At 39.3% G+C, this 25,357-nt stretch overlaps 1 long non-coding RNA gene across 1 annotated transcript in view; it reads left to right on the top strand.

Annotated features, from left to right (window-relative positions):
* Nucleotides 1-12,302: 12,302 nt before the first annotated feature.
* The window catches only part of LOC127492772 (uncharacterized), a 357,154-nt gene continuing 344,099 nt past the window's right edge, over nucleotides 12,303-25,357 (top strand). The window contains exon 1 of the long non-coding RNA XR_007922528.2: nucleotides 12,303-12,784. This is a non-coding gene — a long non-coding RNA (uncharacterized lncRNA). The remainder of the gene's footprint in view (nucleotides 12,785-25,357) is intronic.

Genomic DNA, 25,357 nt, shown 5'->3' with positions numbered 1-25,357 from the left:
ATGTTGAATTCACCTTTCAAGTTTGTAAAATCTTAAAAATAAAAGCATATCATTCTTTTGGGTCTTTATTTTTAACATTTTTAAATTACTCATGTGGAAGGTAGAAATTCAGAGACAGACTGATACACAGAGAGAGATTTCCCACTCTCTGGTTTACTGCCCAAATGCCCATGGGAGCCAGAAACTCAATCTGGCAGGGAATGAACTACTAGAGCCATCCCTTGCTGCCTCCCATAGTGTGAATCATAGGGATCTGAAATCAGAAGCAGAGTCAGAACTCCAATGTAAGTACTAAGATATTGGACGCAGGGTCCCAAGAAACATATTAACTACTGCACCAAATGCCAATCTCTGTGTCTTATTTTTTAAATGGCAGTTTCATTGTATTTGTCCAGTGGTTTCATGTAGTTGTAACTCACACAGCATTTTTTATATGAATATACTGTAATTTTTAATTGGCTATATGATTTCAGTTGGATAATTTTTAATTGGATATTGGTTTGTTTTCAAGTTATGACACATTATGAATATGACACTATTATGAATATTCTTTTTTAAAAGATTTGTTTATTTGAGAGGCAGGGTTACAAACAGAAAGAGGAAGAGACAGAGAGAGAGAGAGAGATTTCATCCACTGGTTCACTCTCCAAATACTGCAATGGTTAGAGCAGGGCCATCTGTAGCCCGGATCCAGGAGTCAGCAGCTTCGTTCCAGGTCTTCCTTGTGGGTGCAGGTGCCCAAGAACTTGAGTCATCTTCCACTGCTTTCCCAGGTGCGTTAGCAGGGAGCTGGATGAGAAATGGAGCAGCCAGGAATTGAACTGATGCCCATATGGGATGCCAGCACTGCAGATAGATGAATTGAAGAAATTGAAGAACAGGTTGCATTTCATTTGTACCAGTATTTGAAAGGTCAGAAATTTTAGCAAAATTAATGAGAGTATAGAGGTATCTTTTCTTTTAATTGGTATTTCCCCAATAATAAATAACTTCAACAACTTTTCAAATGCTAGCTCTTCATTCTTTGTAGAAAATACCAACATATGAGAAATAGTGACTTGATCAGCTCTTGTCCTGACGGTTGATGAACAATGTAATACTTTATCCATTTTAGTATTTTTTTTTGTTCTAGTACCATTGGCTGAACTCTGTAATTAACACACAATTATTCTTAGGTGTTTAAATTTTAACTGAAAAGTGATCCCTGTTAGGAATTTGGAAAACATTATGCTGAATGAAATAAGCCAATCCCAAAGGGACAAATACCACTTGTTCTCCTTGATAGGTGACAACTAACTGAGCACCAAAAAGGAAACCTGTTAAAGTGAAATGAACACTATGAGAAACGGTGACTTGATCAGCCCTCACCCTGACTGTTGATGAGCAACTTGATATGTTATCCCTCTTAGTATTTTTTTTTGTTTGTTCTACTTAATACCTTTGGTTGAATACTGTAATCAATACACAATTCTTCTTAAGTGCTGAAACTTAACTGAAAAGTGATCGCTGTTAAATGTAAGAGTGGGAATAAGAGAGGGAAGAGATGTGCAATTCGGGACATGCTCAAGCTGACTTACCTCAAATGGTAGAGTTAGAAACATACCAGGGGATTCCAATTCAATCCCATCAAGGTGGCATGTACCAATGCCATCTCACTAGTCCCAGTGATCAATTTCTGTTCACAATTGATCATAATGATAGGACTAAGAACCAAAGGGATCACATAAACAAGAATAGTGTCTGCAAATACTAGCTGATAGAATCAAAAAGGGAGAGAATGATCCAACATGGGAAGTGAGATACACAGCAGACCCATAGAATGGCAGATGTCCTAAACAGCACTCTGGCCTCAGAATCAGCCCTTAAGGCATGCGGATCCGGCTGAAAAGCCCATGAGAGTATTTCAGGCATGGAAAGCCAAGACACTCTGGGGGAAAAAAAAAAAAAAAACCTAAATGAAAGATCTCTGTGAGTGAGATCCCAGTGGAAAGAATGGGTCATCAAAGAAGGAGGTACCTTTCTCTGAAGGGAGGAGAGAACTTCCACTTTGACCATGGCCTTGTCTAAATATGATCAGAGTCAGTGAACTCAGGGGGCTTCCATAGCCTTGGCAGCTCAGGACAAGAGCCTAGGGTGATTACTGATGCCATAAACAAGAGTGTCAATTTGTTAAGTCAACAACAGGAGTCACTGTGCTCTTACTCCTCATGTAGGATCTCTGTCCTTAGTGTGCTGTACATTGAGATTTAATGCTATAACTAGTACTCAAACAGTATTTTTCACTTTATGTTTCTGTGTGGGAGCAAACTGTTGAAATCTTTACTTAATGTATGCTAAACTGATCTTCTGTATATAAAGAGAAACGAAAATGAATCTTGATGTGAATGGAAGGGGAGAGGGAGTGGGAAAGGGGAGGGTTGCGGGTGGGAGGGACGTTATAGGGGGGAAGCCATTGTAATCCATAAGCTGTACTTTGGAAATTTATATTCATTAAATAAAAGTTTGAAAGCAAAAAAAAAAAAAAAGAAAAAAAAAAGAAAATACCAACATAAACTGTTCAAGGTAGAGTGCCTTTTGAAGTCTGCTTTTCAATTTCCCATTGGGTTGTTAACTGTATATTGGATTGTGGGGCTAGCTTTAATATTTAATATTCAATTATTCTTTTGTTTAAAAATGAAGCTACTGAAATAATTAACCAATAGCTTATATACTTGTTCTAAGATTTTAAGGCAGAACGGTGTGAGATGGTTATTTTAACTATATTATGGTGGGATAATTTGATTATTTAACTTTAAACAAATTTTTAATTTTATTTATTTACAGAGTTTTGAAACTTTTGTTGGAATAGTCACTGGTGGTTGCAGCCATCTGGAAATAAACCAGCATATGGAAGATCTTTCTGTCTCTCCCTCTCTCTAACTCTTTCAAATAAATAAATGTCATTAAAAAACAAACAAAAATCCCAATTTATTTCTCTTAAGCTGGAGAGGGAAGTCCTACAATGATGTGTTAAAAACATAAGAAATATTATTTGAATTTTTGTAAAAGATAGACATCTACACTGTATGATTAAAATGGTATATATCGCTTGAAACACAGTTCAATGTAATTCTGATTTTCTTTGTGTATAATGAATGTAAGAATTAAGATAATTTAGCAACAACTGCCTAATCAAGATAGAAATAGAGCAGGAAAAGTAACATGGCAAGCATTGTTGTAAGAAAATAGAATATGAATGAGGAATCAAGATGAAGCAATAGATCAATACCCAAAATGATGACTAAATAAATGAACACGCATGTCAAGAACATAGTAAGCACAAGAAAAGAGGCACAGTGACTAGTGTCTTTCAGTGCTAATGCGCATTTTTAAAAAAACAGTGAAATTGCTTTTTAAAGATAAAGACCAACAAGACAAATCACATAGTTTCAAACATAGTTATTCTGAATTCAACATGGTATTTCTCATAACATCTCTCTGTTGTAATATATGACAAAACAGTGTAATTCTTTAGTGAGAGTAAATTTAAAAAACACTGTTTATTAAAGATCTTTGTGAAATGTGTATTTTAAATACACATTTTTTAAAAAAAGTATTTATTTGAGAAGCAGAAAGAGGGAGGGAAGAAGAGAGAGAAGGAGGAAGAGAGGGAGGGAGGGAGAGAGAGAGAGAGAGAGATCTTATCTGATAGTTCACTCCTCCAACTCCCCAGTGCCCACAATACGCTCTGTTCTAGGGCCAAAGCTAGGAACCTGCTACTTCATCCAGGTCTTCATGTGGGTGACAAGAAGGAAACAACTTGAACCATCACCCACTGCCTCCCAAAATAAGCCCTGGCAAGAAGATTCAAACTGGAGCACAGCCAGAAATCTAAGCCAGGCATTCTAACATGGAATGCGGTCATCTTTACTGGTCATTTAGCTATTGGGCCAAACAATTGCTCTTTAAAATAATTTCTCAATAAGAAATCAAGATGTTTGCTTTCAAAATAATGGAGAAAACAAGCACAAATATGTTATAATATATAATACCTTGAGGACAAAATTTAAGAAAGTTGTCAAGAGAACATGGAAGTAGAAGATATTAAGCAGAAAAACTGAAATTAAAACTAATATTCTTAAAATAATTGAAGCAATGAGAATAAGTGGCATAATATTTATTATCTATTTTTTGTAGAGTATTAGATTTGATTGTTAAAAATCAGCCCAATTCAGTAACATCCCATTTGCAAACTCGAGGTCTCATGGCTTTTCTTTTTTAAGATTTATTTATTTGAAAGGTAGAGTTAACACAAGAGATCTCATGACTTGAGGAGTGCCTGTCTTCAGTGATAAGGACCAACTGGAGCCAGAGCCTTAGCAATTCATGCTCACTATTGTGCTGGTTAAAATGGAAGCATCGCCTCTTGCTCCTCTCAGGTGCCTCTCATTTTCTATCCATCCATATCCTATTTTGGTAAATGCCAATTAAAAATGAAAAAGGAATATTTGGTAATAGTGAAACTACTTGAAGACAACCTATGAAAATAATCAGAAAAATGAAGCTTCTCCAAGTGTTCTATATTCATTAACCAATTATGATTTTCGTATCAATTGCACTGTCACACCAAATGCATCATATTTCAAAGCCTGCACGGTGAGCTCAACTGATTATCACAAAATTAAGCTACATGCTTTCAAATTAATACACATCACCCACAATAAAAATCTGGAGTGTGAATGAAGTTTGCAATTATGCTGATGCACAGGAAAGATTAGAACACAAAGGAATAGTTTTGCTTTGCAATACAGATGTGTTTTTTTTTTTTGGTAAATTCTCCAAGTGAATAATCTGTACTTGTACTGCTCTACACATATCAGAAGCAGTTGAGAGTGGATAGATTATAACTGCAAAATTCCATACCAGGGAAATGGCCTTATTAAACTGATGTCATATGCCAGGAGCTTTGCTTTTCATTATGCTGTTCACACCAACCCACAGAAGACAAAGTGAGGGCAGATGATGCAAGAAGTTTGTGTCTTGTCAGCCACCATGTGAACATCTGCCGTATGCTTCCTCTGCAGCTCTAGCCCAGTCCATGATGCCTTCTGGCTGTAAATGCCATGGGTATGCATCTGTCACTGTAGCTGATGCCACCTTGACAATGCCAGTATCAGTGTTTGAACCCAGATTCTGACACCCAAACCTGGGATTCAGAGTAGTGAGTGCCACAGTACCCAAAGCTGTGTTGGGTATTCAGTGGAACTCGAGATAGTGTTGATTTTATGACTCAAGCTTATATTTTCTTTTTTTTAAAAAATTAATTAATTAATTAATTAATTATGTGTTTTAAGGGCAGAGTTACAGAGAGGCAGAGGCAGAGAGAGAGAGAGAGAGAAAGAAAGAGAGAGAGGGAGAGAACGACTTCCATCCACTAGTTCACTCCCCGAGTGGCCATAACGGCCAGAGCTGGGCCGATCCAAAGACAGGAGCCAAAAGTTTTTACCAGGTCTCCCACGTGGGTGCACAGGCCCAAAGGCTTGGGCCATCTTCTATTGCTTTCCCAGGCGATAACAGAGAGCTGGTTCGGGAGTGGAGCAGATGAGACTCAAACCAGCGGTCACTGCAGGCAGTAGCCTTACCATATTTACATTTTCTTACTTAAGGACTGGCACCAAGCCCAGTTCAATTTGCCTGAAGCCTCACTGAACACTGGGATAGGTTCAGACTTCATGTATCCAATTTCCTTCGTGAAGGTAAGCTCAGGAGACATACTACCTGCTTATTCTTCTCCAGCAGGTATCACACATGCATGTCAACTTTGGTTCTCAGAACAGAACACAAGATGGGCTCAAGCTGCAGCCTATGACACAGAATAACAGAAATATGTATCAATAAATCTTTAAGTTTTACTCAAGCTGGCATTTTGTGAATTTTCCATTGCTTCTCTTTACACAGTTTCTTTCTTTGACACAAACTGCTACACCCAAAAAGATGTCACTTAAGACTGGAGCTGGTGTTTCCATTCGATCAGAATTTTGCCTCTTTACAGATTATTTTCAATTTCTTAAGGCAAAAATCCTAGCAGTAATATTTGTGTTTCTAAACAAGGATTTCCTAAAGTAAATATTTTAGAGGGCTGATATTTGAGACTAGTAGAATTCCTATTCTATCAATCTTATTTGTTGTTTTCCTTTTTTACTATTTCAAGAGTAAATGAGTTCCATAGTGACCCTGCAATTAGATTTTGTGATCAAACTGCAGACCATTATCTGAGGTGAAGTGATATGTCTGCTAATTTCTAAAGTGAGCATATGTATGTAAGTACAGTGAGATTTCCAAATATAGCCTTGACTACACATCTCTTAACATGTTGAAAATGAAGGCAAGTATTAAACTAATTTATGGAGGGCCGGCACTGTGGAGCAACAGGTTAAAGCCCCAGTGTGAAGGGTCAGCGTCCCATATGGGTGCCAGTTCTAGTCCTGGCTTTTCCTCTTCCAATCCAGCTCTCTGCTATGACCTGGGAAAACAGTAGAAGATGGCCCAAGTCTTTGGGCCCCTGCATCTGCGGGAGAGACTCGGAAGAAGCTCCAGGCTCTTGACTTTGGATCGGCTCAGCTCTGGCAATTGTGGCCATTTGGGGAGTGAACCAGTGGATGGAAGGTCTCTCTCTCTCTCTCTCTCTCTCTCTCTCTTTCTCTCTCTGTAACTCTGTCTCTCAAGTAAATAAAAATACATCTTAAAAAAAAGAAATAATTTACTGAGCTGGAGATGACACATATTTCTGTTGTTTATAAAAATCCATACATCTAGAGTCCATGGGACACTGTCACATTAAACATCAAACACTGAATACATGTTGTATATATACAGTATTGGAAATATCTCTTGATAAATGGGGTTTTGGAAACAGTCTTATAATATGTGTGGTGATGTTAATCTGGGCTGAAGAGTTCACTGTCAGAGGAGCATTCTAAAGAAGGCAGAAACATGGGAGCATTTTCACCCTTATGGTTGCTCAATTTCCTAGGGATTGCCACTTGTTCTCTGTCACTTGCACTCTTTGCTCAAAGTGTCATGGAGATAGTTATGGGTCATGGGTTACAAAGCATCTTAAACTAAGGCACAAAGATGAAATCTTTCAGAGTTTTCCAATTTTCTGTAAATGCTCTGCCCTGCCTTTTACTTAGCCCTTGCCTCCTCCCAGGCTCCTGGGATCATCATCTGCTCTGCCTCCCTCCCTCCCACCTATCCCACCTCCCCTCGAATCAACGAGAGTTGCTCACTTTGTCATAAGCTACATCATCTTTCTCTTGAAAATTATCTTGTTCTGGAATATTCTTGAAAAACATTCTACTTCCGCTTTACAAAATTCATGCTTTCTTTTTAGATCCTAATACTAATGTTGGCAAATTTTCATGAGTGATTTCATGGGCAAATGTAATTGGATGCTAATCTGCAACCACACCAGAGCATGGCACTTACGTTTGATCAAGATTTTGTTTTTGAAATAATAACTCAAAATAAATTGTAGTTGAGCACTTAAGGCAACAGAGTATGTATATAATTGTATTTGTCTCAAGGCAGGTCTTAGCCTAGGTCTCCAATCAATCAAGTAGGGAGGTGTGACTTAGAGTAGCCTCTGCTTTAAATTCCATGTGGAGCTGCCTGCATTGCATGTTGGGAAATTTACTGCATCATCATATGTATTCCTTCTGTCAGTGTCAAAGTTAGAGAAAATCGTAGAGGCTTCCGAGTAAACTTTGACCTTATAGCTTTTATCTGGACTACTATATGAGGGACTTCAAAAATTGAATGGAAAATGCAGATTATGAAAAAAAGCTATGCATGGATTTCAAAAGTTTTGCACCAAAATAAACATTAAAATATGTATTTGAAGAGGAGAGAGAGAGAGAGACAGACAGACAGAAAGAATCTTGAGTCTGCTGGTTCAGCTGGGCCAGGCCGATGCCAGGCACCAGGAACTCCACCTGGGTCTCCCATGTGGATGCTAAGGACCCAAGTTCTTTAGTTATCACCTGCTGTCTCTAGGTGTGTGTGCATTAGCAGGAAGGTGGCATTGGAAGTGGAGCCAGGACTTGAACCTGGGCCTCTGATACAGGATGTGGACTTCCCAAGTGGCATCTTAACTTTTGTGCACAATGCCTACTCCCAAATATATTTTAATTCTGTTTTCCATGAATTTTTGAAGTTTGCTTGTATAATACTTCATACTAAGGCTTTTTCAGACTTCAACGTTGCTTTCTACTTATCTGGAAGCACTCAGCAATGGTGCCCCTGTATCGGTTAGTGAAGTTCCTCTGAGCTATATCAGATCCAGTGGCTGCCTGTTCAGGGCAACATTTTCAGTCTCAGGTGACTCTCTCAAGGCGATGACATCCCACGGAGAGAGAGGCCTTTGGGTCTCATGATGACTGTCAGCTTCCTTATCTACCAACTGCAGCCACAAGATGGCAATGTAACAATTTAAATAAAATAAATAAATAAATAAAAGCTTTGTTTTATTTAGCTGAGAGGATTTTACAGTCAGTAGAATCCACATTGAACAAATACTTTGCCCGAAGTGGGCACTGTATCCCACAACGTATTGATACTTGGGCTGTGGTTCAGACACTGAGGGAATGACAGTCAGAGGGATCCAGGCTGGGGCAAAACAGGATTCTACAGCTGCACTTGCTACCTTGTCTTTTCCTCCTCTACAGCGCTCTAGTGTAACGGTCGATGAAAGTCCATAGATGCTGCTTTGCGCAATAACAAGAAAGTTTCAAGCAATATTGTTGGTCATTGGAGGACAATGGCAGACACTCTGATTTTATTTTTTTTTCCTGTGAGTTGTGACCAAGTAAATACCCACTGAGAAGTTAGTTTCTGTAGGACAATAAATCCCGTTTTTTGACAGCTAAGCCATTTAACAATTCCTCCAAAGTTCATCGTTTTCTCAGTGAGTAGATGTATAATTAGCTCTACAGAATTAAACTTTTATTAATTGATACTTGATCTGTGTTATAGAATATAGAAGGTTTCATCATAGGGAAGTGTTAACCCTATCTGGGAACCACACAGTTTGGAATGTAGGCAAATGGTTACTTTTCAAGAAGTCTAGAGCATGATTCCTTCCTTAAAGCATAGAATTTCAATAACATATAAAAAGTAACTATTAAAGGAAGTTTCTGAACAATAAATAAATAATTTTTTGTAAGACAGTATAGTTCTTAGAACATAGACATTAGACAATAAATGCCAGCTATTCATTTATTAATATTACTTTTGTTGTAACACTCATTGTTGGTGTTAAATTGGTATTTGTCCATTGGAACCAGTTAGCTTGACTCTGTTACAAAGCCACAGGCAAATTTTCTTACCCAGTTATGAGTCTTGAAAATATAAAGAATATACAAATAAAAATAAATAAATACATAAAAATATAAATGATGTATAAATATAATAAAATAAATATAAAAATAAATATAAATATAGATAAAATATTATCAATAGTTAATTCATGTTGACTACAGCTTTAAAGTGAATTTTCACGTGCTATTTTCCTTGACTGGAAGCTAAGGGGAGGAGCCCCATCTTCTTGGCCACACCTACCTTAAGCTGAACTTTTGTTAACACAGAGATGAGATGGAGGAGAAGAATGGAATGCACTTTAACTCCAGGGCTGTAGTTACTTGCAATTCTTTCCAACATTTAGTAAACATTCTTGAATAAATGTTTCTTCTTTTGCTGTCCTTGAAAAAATTGTCAGACTTTATATAACTGTTTTTAAATAATCTTAATCAGTTATGATTGGTTTTCTGGGAAACATGTCCCCAGAGCTCCTCATGCTGATTCTGAAAGTGCCAATCCTATAAGCATTTCTATAACAAGCATTTACCAGATGCTTAGTGTATGTCATCCAGGAATAAACATGCAAATGCTATCTCATTTAACCCTCCTAAGTATGAACTTTGAGCTGGTTGCTACCTAAATGTGGGTGGTAACATTGTGATTAAGATAACACATATCTTGTACAGAGTCACATGACTAGTAAACATTATAGTTTAGACTTCACCAATGTCTCTCTGACTCCAGATCTCACTTGACTGTGACCATAACAAATGGTCTGTGTGGGGCTCTATAGCCGGACTGCCTTAGGCTAAATACTGGCTCTGCCTCTTACTAGACAGGGGGCCTGGAGTGAAGGACTTAATTGCTTTTTGCTCTATTTAGCTCATATATACTAGTGCTTTTCCTGTAATGTTTTGACTATTGAAGAGGAAGTATATGAAATGTAATTATGACAATTCTTGACACAGCATGGGTTTATTAGTTTTTGTTGTTATTATTTTTATTCCTATTATTCATCTACTTGTAGAAATACACCTTTTAGTTGCAAAGGAATAAAGAAAGAAGATCCCTGTCCACTGGAATATTTGTTGACATCCTGGCTGAATCTTTGGTATAGCTTACATTCAATCTTTTGAAGAAAAGAAGGGTGTTGGGGGAGAGATACCTATAATTCATATAGCTTATAATATCTCTTTTGGTAGATTTTGAATAATTGACATTAAAACGGGTGTAATTTTTAAATATAGGACTGATTTTATTACCAATATTTTATTTAAAAATAACAGCGCTTTTTTTCCTCTCTCTTTTGATACAGGGACAAACTGTAAAAATATTAAGATATTTTCCACCGGGGCAACATGTCTCACCCTCAGAGTTTGGCTTGTGGCTTGAGGCTATGGCTGATGTCAGGTCAGAGCACAACTCAGCTGCTGGAATACTGGGCTTAGACAGGAGAGGGATCACTTTCATATAGCCTGCTACAGCAAAGCACCATGCAATTGGCAGCTTTTAACCACAGAAACCCATTGGCCAGAAGTCCCAAGTCAGGGTCACTGGGTCAGATTCTGGGACTGTGCTCCCTCTGGAGTCACCAGGAGAATCTATGGTTTGGATTCTACAGCTTCTGTGGCCACCAATCTTCCTTGACCCACGGCTCCATCACTGTTAGCTCTGCCTCCATGGTCCCTCTCCTGTCTGTATGAAATATCCTTCTTCTCCCATATAAGAACACTTGTGATGGCATTGAGGGTCCACATATACAATCCAGGATAATCTATCCTTATCCGGGCTCTTAATTTAAATATCTGAAAAGACCCTTTTTCCTTATAAGGTAACATTTAACATTCCGTGAATGAGGCAATCCTCATCCAATGAGTCTAGTGTCCTTATACCTAGGGGAAGAGATCCCAGAGGCTCTTTCTGCACCGAGTGCAAGGGGAGGAAGGGCCTCGTGAGGACATAGGGACAAAGTGATGTCTGAAGACCAGCAAGTGAGGCTTCACGATAAACTCCCTGCTGGACTCTGTATTTGGACTTGGAGCCTTCACATCCATAGAAAAATGAACCTCTGCTGTCTAAGCCACACAGTCTGTGTTATTCTGTCATGGCAGCACAAGCAGACTAACGCATTTGTACTGTAAACGAGCAGTTATAGCCACTCCCGCCAGCAATAGCATGCTAACATGGGGCCCAGTTCCTCCTAGGATGAGTTTGGGTAATGACCACCCCCCACCCCCCACCCCTCGCCTGAGGCCAGCAGAGGTGGCAGCTGAGAAGCGAGGGGACCCAGTGAGGGTAGTGGAGGGAGGCAAAAGCCGCTAGCCACTACGGATCAAGCAGCAGTTATCCTACACATCTTTGTTTACATTTCTCCCAGGTAACCAGTTCAGCTAGCTCCCTGAAGCTGCTATTTCCTGAACATACACACAAAGAATTATCTCATGATGCTGAGTGTTCTGTATGGACAAGACTGTGAGCCACCCAGAGCTCCCTCTAAGAAAGGACTTTCTGCCCCAGGACCGGCCAATCGTCTTCATCTGTCTGCTTGTTCAGCGGAACAGCTATCTTAGCTAAAGGCATTGCCTTACCAGCGTCAGCGCTCATCCAGTGTCTGGTGGAGTAAAATAATCCCTTGTTTAGCCCAAAGCAGGGTGGCTCTGAGGGGCCACCGGAGCGCTGCCTGATTGCTGGGGTGTGGTGAGGCTGCCAGACTAGCAACGCGGTTGGTCCTCTGCCTCTGTGCCAGTCGGCTTCCTCCCCTTCCTGTGCCCATGTGCTGATCCTAATGCTGTTTCCTGATGAACATCCTGTGCTCTAGACTGTCTCAGGCTACTTTCCAGAGAAACTGACTTGCTTCATTCACTAACTACTGGGGCGATCTTAGTAGAATAGGGAAAATTTAAAGCCTCTGCTTTTTCTTAGGGGTCCAGTTTTGTAGCAAAATGAGAAGTCACACTCAATATTCTGTTTCATTCAGCAATTGCCTTCTAACTGAAATTTGCATTTGTTTGTTTTTAATCCGAGTCTTAAATGTACCTAATAAATGGGGGACTTATCCCTGAAAATAGGTTCCCATGTTTTTGTTGTAGCCTGCCCCGACAGGACCTAATCACTTTGATGCTTCATTTCTTTCCATGCCATTAAGTGTTGGAGGGAGATGACAAAAGGCTACTATATATAACAGAGCGGAAAAATATTGAATTTTTCTTTCATGGATGATAGATAGCCAGGGATAATCTTATAAGCTTTGTGCCAAAGCAACAGCCATTGTTCTTGATATTAGAGGGAAACAGCACAAATGGGACAAGCTCTATGTGATTTGACTGAGATTAGGCATCCATCCTGAGCAGACAGCCTATAATTCTGCAATTATATTCTGCAAGCTGTGTGCAGTTACAACACCAAGCAACCCGATGTTGAGGATGCACAACACGTTAGGAGCAACACTGTAAGTACATCCTACTCTATTGATTAATTGTCTTTTGAATAGTTCCTGTAGTGTGACATGTGTTTGCTGCATTGAATCTATACATTCCATGAAACTTCTCCTTTGGTTAATGGTAGTCCTCTACTGAAGCTTGTTCTTAGAAAGGGAAGGAAAAAGAGAAGGATCTTAAAGCATTTCAATCATGAAAAATCCTCAAAAATGTTAAACTGTCTATTTTGTTACAAACAAGAAATTAAATAATAAATTTAAATATTAAAGGGAGTTTTTACTGTTGGTTCTGTTACAGCTACATATCAGGATTAGTGGTATTTCTTGTTTTAAAACACACTTTAAAATTATTTCTTTGAGAATTACTGAGAATATATTTTAGATATTGTCATCTCACAAGAAATGATAAGCATGTAAATAAGATATGCTAATATCTTGATTTCATTATTTCATCATATATACATATATGGAGCTATCATGTTTTATACCATAAATGCAGATAGTTTTTATTTATCAACTGGAAGTAAATAAAGATAGGCCCTTTTAGTCTTTTATTACGTTTACTTTATTTCTGTGCCCCACATTTTAAAGTCCTGAAGTCCATCATTACCCTATATACTAAGGTATGTACATTTCTTTCATTTCCAAGTTCATTGAAATGATTACATCTATTTCCAGAGGAGGTTTGTTGCTCACACGGTGGCCTTGCTACCTTTCCCAGGGTGTAGTCTCTATTCTGTTGGTAATGTCGTTTGTTTTTACTGTGAACGACTTGTGAGAGGTAATACTCAGATGCCACACAAGAGCTTCATGGACAGAGAAGAAAAATACTGGAGTTCGTGTGTCCAGCTGCAGCCTGTACAAGGACGTTTAGCAGTGTCGGGACCATCGGAGCTTCCCTGCCTCCGTCCTTTCACCCAGCTTAGACCTCTGGTTAGTCCCACTGATGTTCTGAATTCCCTGACATCTTTCTAACAAATTCCCTCTTCACTGAGAGCAATAAAAACAGAAACTCTTGACTGATTAAAAATGTGAAGAGTACATAAAACTATGAAATGTCACATTTCTGTAGGGAATATAAAATAGGGAACCATTACATATAAAGTGTTACAAAGATAAGGAATTTTGAACTTTCTCATTTGAAAACTATGTTATTCATTTTGTCCTTGATCATGTAATCTATTTTTAGGATATTTTCTCTTTATGTTTCTGTAATGTATTTGATCCAAGAACATATTCATTCTATTTCAATTTTTTAAAATTTTGGAGCATATATGACAGGTTATCATCAGAGGGAAGGGTCTTTAGTAATTCAGATTATCAGGATTGGAAGATAGGATTTGAATCCTGGAGCAATTATGCTTCTATTCATCCTATCGATTATTCATCCATCCATTGGACAAGTATTTACTGTAAACTATGTATGCCAGGTATATTGAAAGGCGGTTGTGAAATAAACAGTGAATTTCAATTTAAGATGTTATATGCCCTGAGAAATGGAAGCATGGAGTGCTCAAGAGGCTCCTGAAAGGGCTGTAGCATTTTTATTGAGAAGATGCTAGTTTGGAGCTTTGAAGAATGTGTAGGAACTATTCAGGCAAAGATTGAAAGAAGAAAAAAAAGAACAAAACACATGGGCAAGATCACAGGAAAGAAAACTTGGTGCATTTGGAGAGACAAAGTGGGCCAGTGTGACTGGAATAGGATTTGAGGGTTCTTGTTAGGAGTTTGATAAACGAATCTGAAGAGGGTGATGGGTGCCAGAGATGGAACTATTACGCTCTGCATTCAGGAGTTTTGGCTGAGCTATAAGTCCGTGATGCACTTAGGAGCTGTGGGGTTAAGATGTGCATTCTAAGAAGGGTGATTACCATGTCTCTGTGTACATAATGATTTGTAGGAGATCTAAAATAAAAACAGATAAAGCAATTAAAACTGTTTGAAAAGTCCAGATGCAGTGTTGGAAACGAGAACTAAGACACAGAAGCCAATATATTTGGCTTGAATGCCCAGATAATTGTTAAAGGTCAATATGACTTTTCAGTGTTCATTTTGAGCATAATGCAGATTTCCCTCCTTCATTCAGAAATGTTTATATCCTTCTCAGGAGCTATTCCAGCGACTTAAAATATGGTAGTAATATTGTCTACCCTCATGTGTATCAGTCAAGAGACAATGACACATCCCAGGTTGCCTAATTCAAGACTGTTTTAGAAAAGGAATTATTTTCAGTGGTGTGTGCAGAAACCAAGAGTAGAAGGTTGTTTTATGGGGCTAGTAACAGATGCCATCACCTTTGACTTGAAGAAGCAAGGAGAGAGAACGGTTTCTGTAACCTGGAAAAATAAAACCCTGTGGAGAGGGCCCACACTGAAAGTAGGTGTGACTCTCAGTGGGGTGGAAGAATCTGACAGTCTGAGGTCACTTCTCACGGAAGGGATTAAAGAAGAAACATTGCCACTTTCCCTTTGTCATACTGTTCTGTCTTTCCCATATACTGCCAGGGATCCCAGTTGGGTCAACCAAACAGGAGAAACAGCAAGGGGGTTCTTCAGTGTTCTCTATGCAAGGACATAGACCAGATCTCCCCACCCCTCAAATGTTGCAGAAGACTGGAGGGTTGACTGGGAGAGAAAAAAACAGAACAAAACAAGAAAAACACAAGAAAAATTTAGGTGTCATGCCTTATGAATGGTATGAAGCTCCAGGCATTTTTCTGTATGACTGTGCTCACGTCCTTCTTTTAAAGACTGCATCTAATGTTAGTTTCACTTTGGCCTCACCTATGAGAAATGTTGATGTGGTGGGCACCTGGGCAGCCGGCTAAGCCAGCGCTTGTGGTGCTCATATACATATCAGAATGCTGGTTTGCGTTCTAACACGTCTGCTTCCAATTTAGTTCCTGAAAAATTCATCCTGGGAGGCAGCAGTTGAAAAGTCAAGTACTTTGTGTCCCTGCCACCCACCTGGGGGACTCAGATGGAGTTCTAGTTGCCTGTCTACAGCCTGGGCCAGCCCTGACTGTTGTGTGCACTTGGGGAGGGAACCAGTGGAAGGAAGATTTCTGTCACTCTCGCTCTCTCTCTTTTCCCCCTCCTGTTACTTTGTCTTTCAAGTAGATGAAAAATAAAAATAAATATTAAAAAATATGAAATGCTGGGGGGAGAGGTGGGGTTAGTATAATGTGGTTTTCCCTGTGTTGGATCTTCTTTGGACTATCTCTCTTTCTTTAATACCGTCTTCTCTTTGAGGTAGGCAGGCACTTTTATAACAAATAGATATAAAAAGCTCTAACTTTTATAATAGTGTATCCAAAGTAGTATGCAAATGACACTTATGTGTATTTACTTTTCCCTTAGAGTACTGCACACTAAGAAAACTTTAAAATATTTAAAGAAGCATTTGGATAAAAAATGTACACACAGACCTTTTCCCTTTATTATGGGTTATGTTTGTGTATTTGTGAATTATTTGGCATTTTTGCTTTCTACAATGTTTTGGGTTTGCAATGATGAAAAGCTTCAGTATTAGGTTTGTAAAATCCACTGCCCTCTGTTACCCTTACCCACATAAATAGAAAGTGACAATAGCAGTTTTTCTTGCTGGCAATTTCAAATCCATTATTCTGAGTAGAACTGACATTCAGGCTCTTAGTTGGTCAGTGACAAAGTAAAAGATGTGAAAATGACAGGCAGAGTAAATTTACCTAAGTAGTGGGAATTTGTGATTGTGTATTTATATTTGATAAACTGAAACTTCTTGACATTAGCATTCTCTAAATCAGAAAGAAAGACTTAGGTAGTAAGGAGTTGAAGATTTCAATCTGTTTTCAGATGTGTTATAAATGAAAATTAATAAAATTGCTTTGATAAGACAGAAAAGGGAGCTGGGTGTGATCAACTGTGCCATTATTTACTTCAATGATATATGCAAAGGTAATGTATTTTTACTTTTTAAGATTGTGCTGGTTTGGAGGAGTACCATTCATCTTTTATACACAAACAACACAGAAATGCCATGGGATCTAAAATTAGAAAAGTCCTTGAATCAGGTGACATGATAAAATGGAATGCCCTGCACTTTCCCTGGCAAAGAGAATAAAGTAGGAACAATGTAGTAGGGTAGTGGGACAAGAGGAATACAAATGCAAAAGGTTGCATTGTATCCTTTGGGAGGTATGAGCTGGTCGGGGGTGGATTATTGGATTACCAGACTACCATCCAACTACACATAGTCTGTATCCAGGGAATGTGAAAGGCCAAATCCTCAGAGGGCCTCCAAGTAGTGCTTGCTACTCCATGCCTCACATAAAACCCCAATTTATCAGGGAGAGGGCCCTTGGAGGCCATTCAATGTGAGTCAGAAAGAGAGAAGTCTAGTTAGAACATTTTACTCAGAGACTCCAAACTTCAAACAGGCTCTAGAAAAGCCACCAGGTAGAAGGAAAGAAACCAAGCTGAAGTGAAGGAACAGGTTCGATGTCTCCCACCACTGATCTGAAACAGTGGTTTCAACCTTCATTGGGGGAGAGAAGTTTTAGATTGAAAATTAGATTAAAATTTTGATTTGGAATTGACAGATTTCTTAATCCCCAAAGTTGGATTTTAAGTGCTGAGTGTGGATTTGAAAATGATCTGACAGTTATGTGCTGTGTACAAACTGTGCCCAAATAAATTCAAATGGAGGATGAACAGAGTGTGTGTGAGGTCAGAGTTAGTAGAAAAATGAAGCTATCTCCTGATAAGCTGATAGTAGTATTATCATAGAATTTTCTACATATCATAGAATTTGAACCATAATAGCACAATTAGTCAACACTGTGCTTTCTGAATAATTTTATTTCTTCATCAATGTAATAAGCAGGTTGAATTATTTGGGTTGTTCAAGATAAGTACAAGCTTACATCAGTTACCTGGAGTCAGTCCAGTCTTGGTCTCCACACCTGCTACTTTTCTCCTCTTATATTTCTGTCTTTAATCTCCAGGCAATTTTCCACTAAGACTGACTCAACCATGATCTTGGTAGCACTGCATCCCAGTTTAATGAGCAAAAATCTCCAGATTAATGAGCAAAACATCTCCAGATTAATGAGCAAAAATGGGCAAACAATTGAAATCTGCATTGTTGGGAGTTTAAAAAAAGGGGGTAAACTTTAATTTTGAAAAAGGAAGAGCAATTAAAGAAAACAGCAATTGTAAGGAGAATATCTATGCAACTGGAAAGCAATGATTAATTCAGCGGGTAATGCTCAATTTCCTGATAGTTGTAAAGAGGAGTTAAAATGTGGGGGACAGCTGCAAAAGATAATAGGCAAAATGAGGAGTTTTTCCTCTTGAAGTTTTTCTGTTTTTCCAGGGAGAGAGAGAGAGAGAGAGAGAGAGAGAGAGAGAGAGAGAGAAGAAATAGAGGAGAAATACAGGATTGATAGGAAAAGCAAACAATAAAGGGAAAATTTCAAGAATGTTGTAGATGTGACTTAAGAGGGCAAAAATGAAATTCTTTTGCTTTGTGAATTTGGTGAGTTTTATGCATGGAATTATGTCATTTTTTGATAAATTGCTACAAAATTTGAAATACTACAAAGTACTTCCTATGCTGCTTCAATTTTAATCATGTATTTTCTGTATGCATTTTAAACTTAAATGCATAAGAAACGCATTTTAAGTTTAAAGTTGTTGGGGACTGGGCAGAATACTACTTTTGCTCTAGTGATTCCAACCGAGCATTTTTCTATGAAATCTGGAGGAGTTCACAGTGGAGAGCAGAGTCCCAGAGCAGAGCCGATTAAAAGCTTAGTTTAGCCAAAGGAACGCATTACACCAATTCTTACTCTAGGCATGGCTTAACTACCACTCACTGGAGTGAGGAGTGAGTTGAGACATCATTAGCATGCTTTTCTGTGCTATCTTATTGGAGAGTGCTCACACTATTCTTTGTTTCCCTTTGTCTCACCTGATAGTTCAACCTGCAGCTTTCTCCGCAGGATTCCTTCCTTCCTTCCTTCCTTCCTTCCTTCCTTCCTTCCTTCCTTCCTTCCTTCCTTCCTTCCTCCCTCCCTCCCTCCCTCCCTCCCTCGTTCGTTCTTTCTTTCTTTCTTTCTTTCTTTCTTTCTTTCTTTCTTTCTTTCTTTCTTTCTTTCTTTCGACAGGCAGAGTGGACAGTGAGAGAGGGAGAAAGACAGAGAGAAAGGTCTTCCTTTTGCCGTTGGTTTACCCTCCAATGGCTGCCGCGGCCAGTGCGCTGCGGCCGGTGCACCATGCTGATCCGAAGGCAGGAGCCAGGTGCTTCTCCTGGTCTCCCATGGGGTGCAGGGCTCAAGCACTTGGGCCATCCTCCACTGCACTCCCTGGCCACAGCAGAGAGCTGGCCTGGAAGAGGGGCAACCGGGACAGAATCCAGCGCCCTGACTGGGACTAGAACCCGGTGTGCTGGCACTGCTAGGTGGAAGATTAGCCTATTGAGCCGCGGCGCCGGCCCTCCGCAGGATTTCTAACCAGCACCTCAGCGGTTTGTAGTCATGACGGTGCTCATGTTGGTCCTACCCACTTAGCTTGTATTTTCAGTGAAGATGACACCACGGTTTTGATGTTTCCTTTTCATTTCTTTAGTTTTTTTTTTTTTTCTTATTTGTTTCTGGAAGGGATCATTATTTCCTTCAGTAGTTGGCTGGGAAAAGGTATAAATTTATATATCAGGCAAAGTATCCAAAGCATTGAGTTGTTTATGGAGCAAAATTCACAAGGTACTGATATTTGTTCATTTAGCATACGCAATAAAAATCATCCTTATTAGAGAAGAGGTGGCATCCCTAGACTACTTTTCTCACTTTATGCTTTAAAACGTTGATCTTTAAAAAGCCAGGGTAAAAGACAGGTAATCAGGAACTTCCTTAAACAGTAACTGACATTTGATATATGTTCCTGTCCTCTTTACAAGCTTCATGCTGGCCTCTAATTTTATATCTCATTATGCTTACTGGCATCTAATGTAAAATGCCAGTGTATAAATCAACTTTGAGATTAGCTTAAATTGTGTAATAAATTGTGTTATACTTCAGAGTTTTTAAAATCTTCATTAACCTCTTTGTAACTTTCCTCATTGGGACAAAATGGAGACGTGTTCTTTTTTCCTTTCATGTGTAAGCTACACACACAAAGCGCGCTTGCCTATTCATTTGAGGAAATTGTCATTACTGAGTTTTTTTAAACAAAGATTTATTTATTTGAAAGGCAGAGCCCCAGAGACAGAGAGCAAGAGATCTACTCACTGCTTTGCTCCCCAAATGACTACAATGGCCAAAACTTGGCCAGGCTGAAATCAGGAGCCAAGAACCAGGAGTAAAGAGCCAGGAGCCAGGAGCCAGGAACACCATCTGGGTCTCCCACATGGATGGCAGGGGCCCAAACACTTGAGCTATCTTATGCTCCATTAACAGGAAGCTGAATCCAAAGAATAGTTGGGACTTGAACTGGCGCTCCAAGATGGGACTCAAGCGTCATAAGCAGCAGCTTAACCTGTTGTGCCACAACACTGGCCCCTATTGCTGAGTTTAAATTAGAAAACAATTTAAAAGTTTCTCAGAAATCTGCGAGTATCCTGGATTTAGAAAGTGGAAAAATGCATCACTGTCAATCACACACAAAAACAGGCTAAATAAACTGTTATTTAAAAAAAAAATTTTTTTCACAGGCAGAGTGGACAGTGAGAGAGAGAGAGAGAGACAGAGAGAAAGGTCTTCCTTTGCCGTTGGTTCACCCTCCAAAGGCTGCCGCGGCCAGCGTGCTGCGGCTGGCGCACCGCGCTGATCTGAAGGCAGGAAGTCAGGTACTTATCCTGGTCTCCCATGGGGTGCAGGGCCCAAGGACTTGGGCCATCCTCCACTGCACTCCCTGGCCACAGCAGAGAGCTGGCCTGGAAGAGGGGTAACCGGGACAGAATCCGGCGCCCCGACCGGAACTAGAACCCTGTGTGCCGGCGCCGCAAGGTGGAGGATTAGCCTATTGAGCTGTGGCGCCAGCCAAAAATTTTATTTATTTGAAAGGCAGAGTTACAGAGAGAGAAGGAGAGACACACACAGAGAAAGATCTTCTGTTTGTTGATTCACTCTCTAAATGATCTGGGGATTGGCCAGATTGAATCCAGGAGTTTCATCTGGTCTCCTATTTGTGTGTTGGGGGCTGAATCACTGGGGTAATCTTCCACCACTTTCCCAGGTGCATGAGCGGAGAGCTGGATCGGAAGTGGAGCACCTGGATCACTAACCAGTATGTTTATGGATGCCAGCATAGCAGGCAGAGGCTTAATGTGCCTCTTAATCTGGCCCCGTAAATACACTTTAAAAATCATAACACTTTTGAACTCATCACAGAGCTGAAGTTACAGGCCTAACAAATTACTTGTCATCTAGTTTCTTCAAGAGAATAAGGGCCTAGAATAACTCAAATGTGCAGAGGAGGGGAGAGTAGGATGCTGCATAGATTCAGTTAACTTTTCTAACAAATGGATATACGCTCTGTGTGAACAATGGTGAGAGAATATGCCTTGTCCGGCATTCCAGAGGCAAAGAGATATTTGCACTCACTCCTGTTCTTCCCTATGAACAAACCAGCGGGTTTCACAAGATAAGGTGGTGTGCAAGACTGAGGAGGTCTTGTGATCTTGTATTGAAGAAGAGAAGCAACCAGTACTCTGGACAAGGCTCTGTGGGGCTTCTCCTCTTATGATATTAAAGCCCTCAGCCTCTGGAAAGAGTGAAGCAACTCTTGTAACCTTCAGAGACCAAGTGAGCTTCCATTTACATATAAATCCAAAAAGTATTATTTCTGAAAAAAGGTGAGAGAGAAAGAGAGAGAGAGAGAGAGAGAGAGAGAGAGTTAGAGAGTCAACTGGTCTTTATCAAAATGAAAAACTTTTGCCTTGAAAAAGATATTGTTAAGGGAATGAAGTGACAAACAACACAATATACAAAAACATTGGTAAGTAAACTCATAACCAGAATATGTAAAAGATAAAATACTGGGGCCAGTATTATGGCCTAGCAGGTTAAGCTGCCACCTGTGATAATTGCATCCCATATGGTCAACCAGTGCCTGTGCTAACTGCTCCACTTCAGATCCAGCTGTCTGTTGATGGCCTGGGAAAAGCAGTGGAGGATGGCCCAAGTGTTTGGGCCTCTGCTGCTTACATGGGAGACCTGGAAGAAGTTCCTGGCTGCTGGCTTCAGCCTGACTTTGCACTGGCTGTTGTAGCTGTCTGGGGGCATGAACCAGCAAATAGAAGATTCTCTCTCGCTCTCTCTCACTCTCTCTCTCCCCCTCATTCCATGACTGACTTTCAGGCAAATAAACAAATCTTTAAAAAAAAAAGCTTAGAATCAGATTATACACAGAACACTTAAAACTCAAAAGTAAGAAAATAAAATATATTTTAAAAACATGTTTGAGGCCGGCGCCGTGGCTCAATAGGCTAATCCTCTGTCTGCGGCACCGGCACACTGGGTTCTAGTCCTGGTCGGGGCGCCGGATTCTGTCCAGGTTGCCCCTCTTCCAGGCCAGCTCTCTGCTGTGGCCGGGGAGGGCAGTGGAGGATGGCCCAAGTCCTTGGGCCCTGCACCCACATGGGAGACCAGGAGAAGCACCTGGCTCCTGGCTTCGGATCAGCGTGGCCGGCTGCAGCGGCCATTGGAGGGTGAACCAACGGTAAAGGAAGACCTTTCTCTCTGTCTCTCTCTTTCACTGTCCACTCTGCCTGTCAAAAAACAAAAACAAAAACAAAAACAAAAACAAAAACAAAAACATGTTTGAAAGGTTTAAATGCATACTTCAAGGAAGACATATGTAAAGAAAACATGGAAATTAAAAGATGCCCATCAAGGGATGGCATGGTTGGTAAAGCTGCTGCTTCCTATGCTTGCAACCCATATGGGTGCTGGTTCATATCCCAGTGGCTCCACTTCTGATCCAGTTTTGTGCTAACAACCTGGGAAAAGCATCAGAATGTGGCCCAAGTGTTGGGCCCTGCCACCCATGGGGGAGACCTATATGAAACTCAGCCTGGCCCAGTGTTGGCCATTGCAGCCATCTGGGAGCAAACCAACAGATGGAAGACTTCTTTCTCTCTGTCTGTCTGTCTCTCTATATTACTCTACTTTCCAATAAATAAATAAATAAACAAATCTTTTAAGAAAAAGATGCTCAGTTTTTCACTAGATAAATTAAAATTAAAACAAGATGTCACTATACATTTTTTAGAAGAAAAATCCAGAAATTTGACAATTCAAAAAGGGGTAGCATATTGTGATTTTACCATTTAGAAGATGGTTTTGCTACTTTCTGTAAAGTTAAAGAGAGGCATATACTTGTGGTTTTCAGTTCCACATGTAAGAAGCTTGAGAGTCATCACTCCTTCCCAACTACATGCAAAACAGACAGGGAAATCAGCAACTCTTGCTGGATCTCTAAGAGAGGGGAGGATATGGGACAAACTCCAACTCCAACACTGCAGAGATGAACAGGAAAGTGCTGGAATCCCTGGCTTGTGCAGAGCAGACTCAGGAGTGGGAAGCCACTGATGGAACCTGTGCTAGAGTAGAAAAACCTAAACTGTAATTAACACATTGCTAGACAGTGTGAGCAACTCTGAGAGTTAAAAACTCTAGGGAGACCCAGTCATAGAGGGACTACCACAGTCATGAGAGATTTGTCTACAGATGATCAGCCAGGTTCTTGCAGTGCAGACTGAAGAAAAAATTCCTCATGTTTTCAGATGGGAATGGGAAAGGAGTATTTATGAAAGAAACCAGAGCATTCTATTCTGAACAAGGTTTTCCCTAAGAAGAAACTCAATGGAGCCTAAGCTGTTGGGGGATTGTCAGAGCATTACCCATCAAGGGTAATGGAAATGTCCAATTCTATCTGACTGTACTCAATCCATCACATTACAAAAAGCCTATTTATAGTAGTTTCTTTTACCTGCTAATCACATCTGACAATCAAATAATTATGTGATGTATTAAAAGAAAAATAATAAGTTGCAGAGGCAGATATTACTAGAACCAGACATGGAAGGGATATTGGCTTATTAGACTGGGAATTTAGAATCACTAGAATAATATACTAAAGGCCCCAATGAATTAGGCAGATATCATGAAAGAGAACATGGGTAACGTTAGCAGATGGAAATTCTAAGAAGAACTTAAAGGAAATGATAGAGATCAAAACTCTGTAACAGAAATGAAAAACACCTTATCAGGACTTATTAATAAACAGGGCACATTTGGAAAGAATCTCTGACCTTGAGGATATATCAATAGAAACTTCAAAATCTGAAACACATATCCAAAGGCTGTGGTATAATTATAAAAGCTGCAACATATAGATACAAAGGGAATACTAGAAGAAGAGAGAAGGAACAGAAGGAATAATAAAATGGTTGACAATTTCTCCAAATTAATGTGAAACACCAAATGCCAGATCCAGGATGCTCAGAGAACACCAAGCATAATAAATTCAAAAACAGAAAAATCTGATCTAATCCTTTCAAATTACAGAACATTAAGGATATAGAAAAATATTAAATGAGGCACAGTGGAAAAACTCCTAAATACAAAGGATCAAGGATCCAAATCATATCAGATTCACACCAGAAATGAGATAAGCTAGAAGGGAGCGGAGTATGATATTCAAGTGTTGAGAGAATAACCCCACAGACTTAGAATTTTGAGCCCTGGGAAATTAACATAAGTCAGAATTGAAGGAGAATTAAAGATTTGCTAAATGAATCCAAAATTGAGGGCATTTGTTGTGCAGATATGTCTTATAAGCAAAATTAAAAGAAGTTTTTATAAAAGAATCAAAATTATATGGATAAGAACTCAAATCTACGTAAAGAAAGGAAAAATACTGAAGAGATAAGTACAATTAAAATAAAATGAATTTTCTCATTTTTAATTGATCTAAATGATAGTAGTTTGTCCAAAATAATAATAGAAAGCATGTATTTGACTGCCTAACCAAATATGTATGCTACGTACACTTATGTGAAAGTGAAGTGAATGAATGTACTTTCATAAGTGATGAGAGGCAAGAATTATGATTATTTTATTCTTAGAAGGTATATGCACTACCCCTGAAATGGTATAATATTATCTGAAAGTGGTCTTGGTTATTTGTAAATATATATTGTAAACTATAGGGAAATCATTAACAAAATGAAAAACAAAACATAATTAATAAGTAAAAAAGTAGAAAAAATGGAATCTTTTAAAATGCTCACTTAAATTACAAAAGGCAGAAAAGGAGTGGAGGGCAAAAATAGAACAAAGACAAGAAATGCAAAATAAACATGGCAGATAATGATTAAACTATGTCAATAATTACTTTGACAGACTTAGTAAAGATACACTCAGATTGAAAGTAAATAGGTGGACAAAAATACTGCACTGACATTAATCAGGACAAGGGAGTAATTTATGTTAATTTCAGACAGAGTAGATTTCAAGGCAAGGAAAGTTATCAGGAATTAAAAACAGGCATTAAAATGACAAAGGAGACAATTTTCAAAAAGAGTAGCAGTCCTTAATGTGTG

Source organism: Oryctolagus cuniculus, chromosome 14, assembly GCF_964237555.1.
Source record: "Oryctolagus cuniculus chromosome 14, mOryCun1.1, whole genome shotgun sequence".
NCBI classification, from domain to species: domain Eukaryota; kingdom Metazoa; phylum Chordata; class Mammalia; order Lagomorpha; family Leporidae; genus Oryctolagus; species Oryctolagus cuniculus.
Note: the sequence above shows the minus strand (reverse complement) of the source record. Positions and strands in the feature narration are given on the sequence as shown.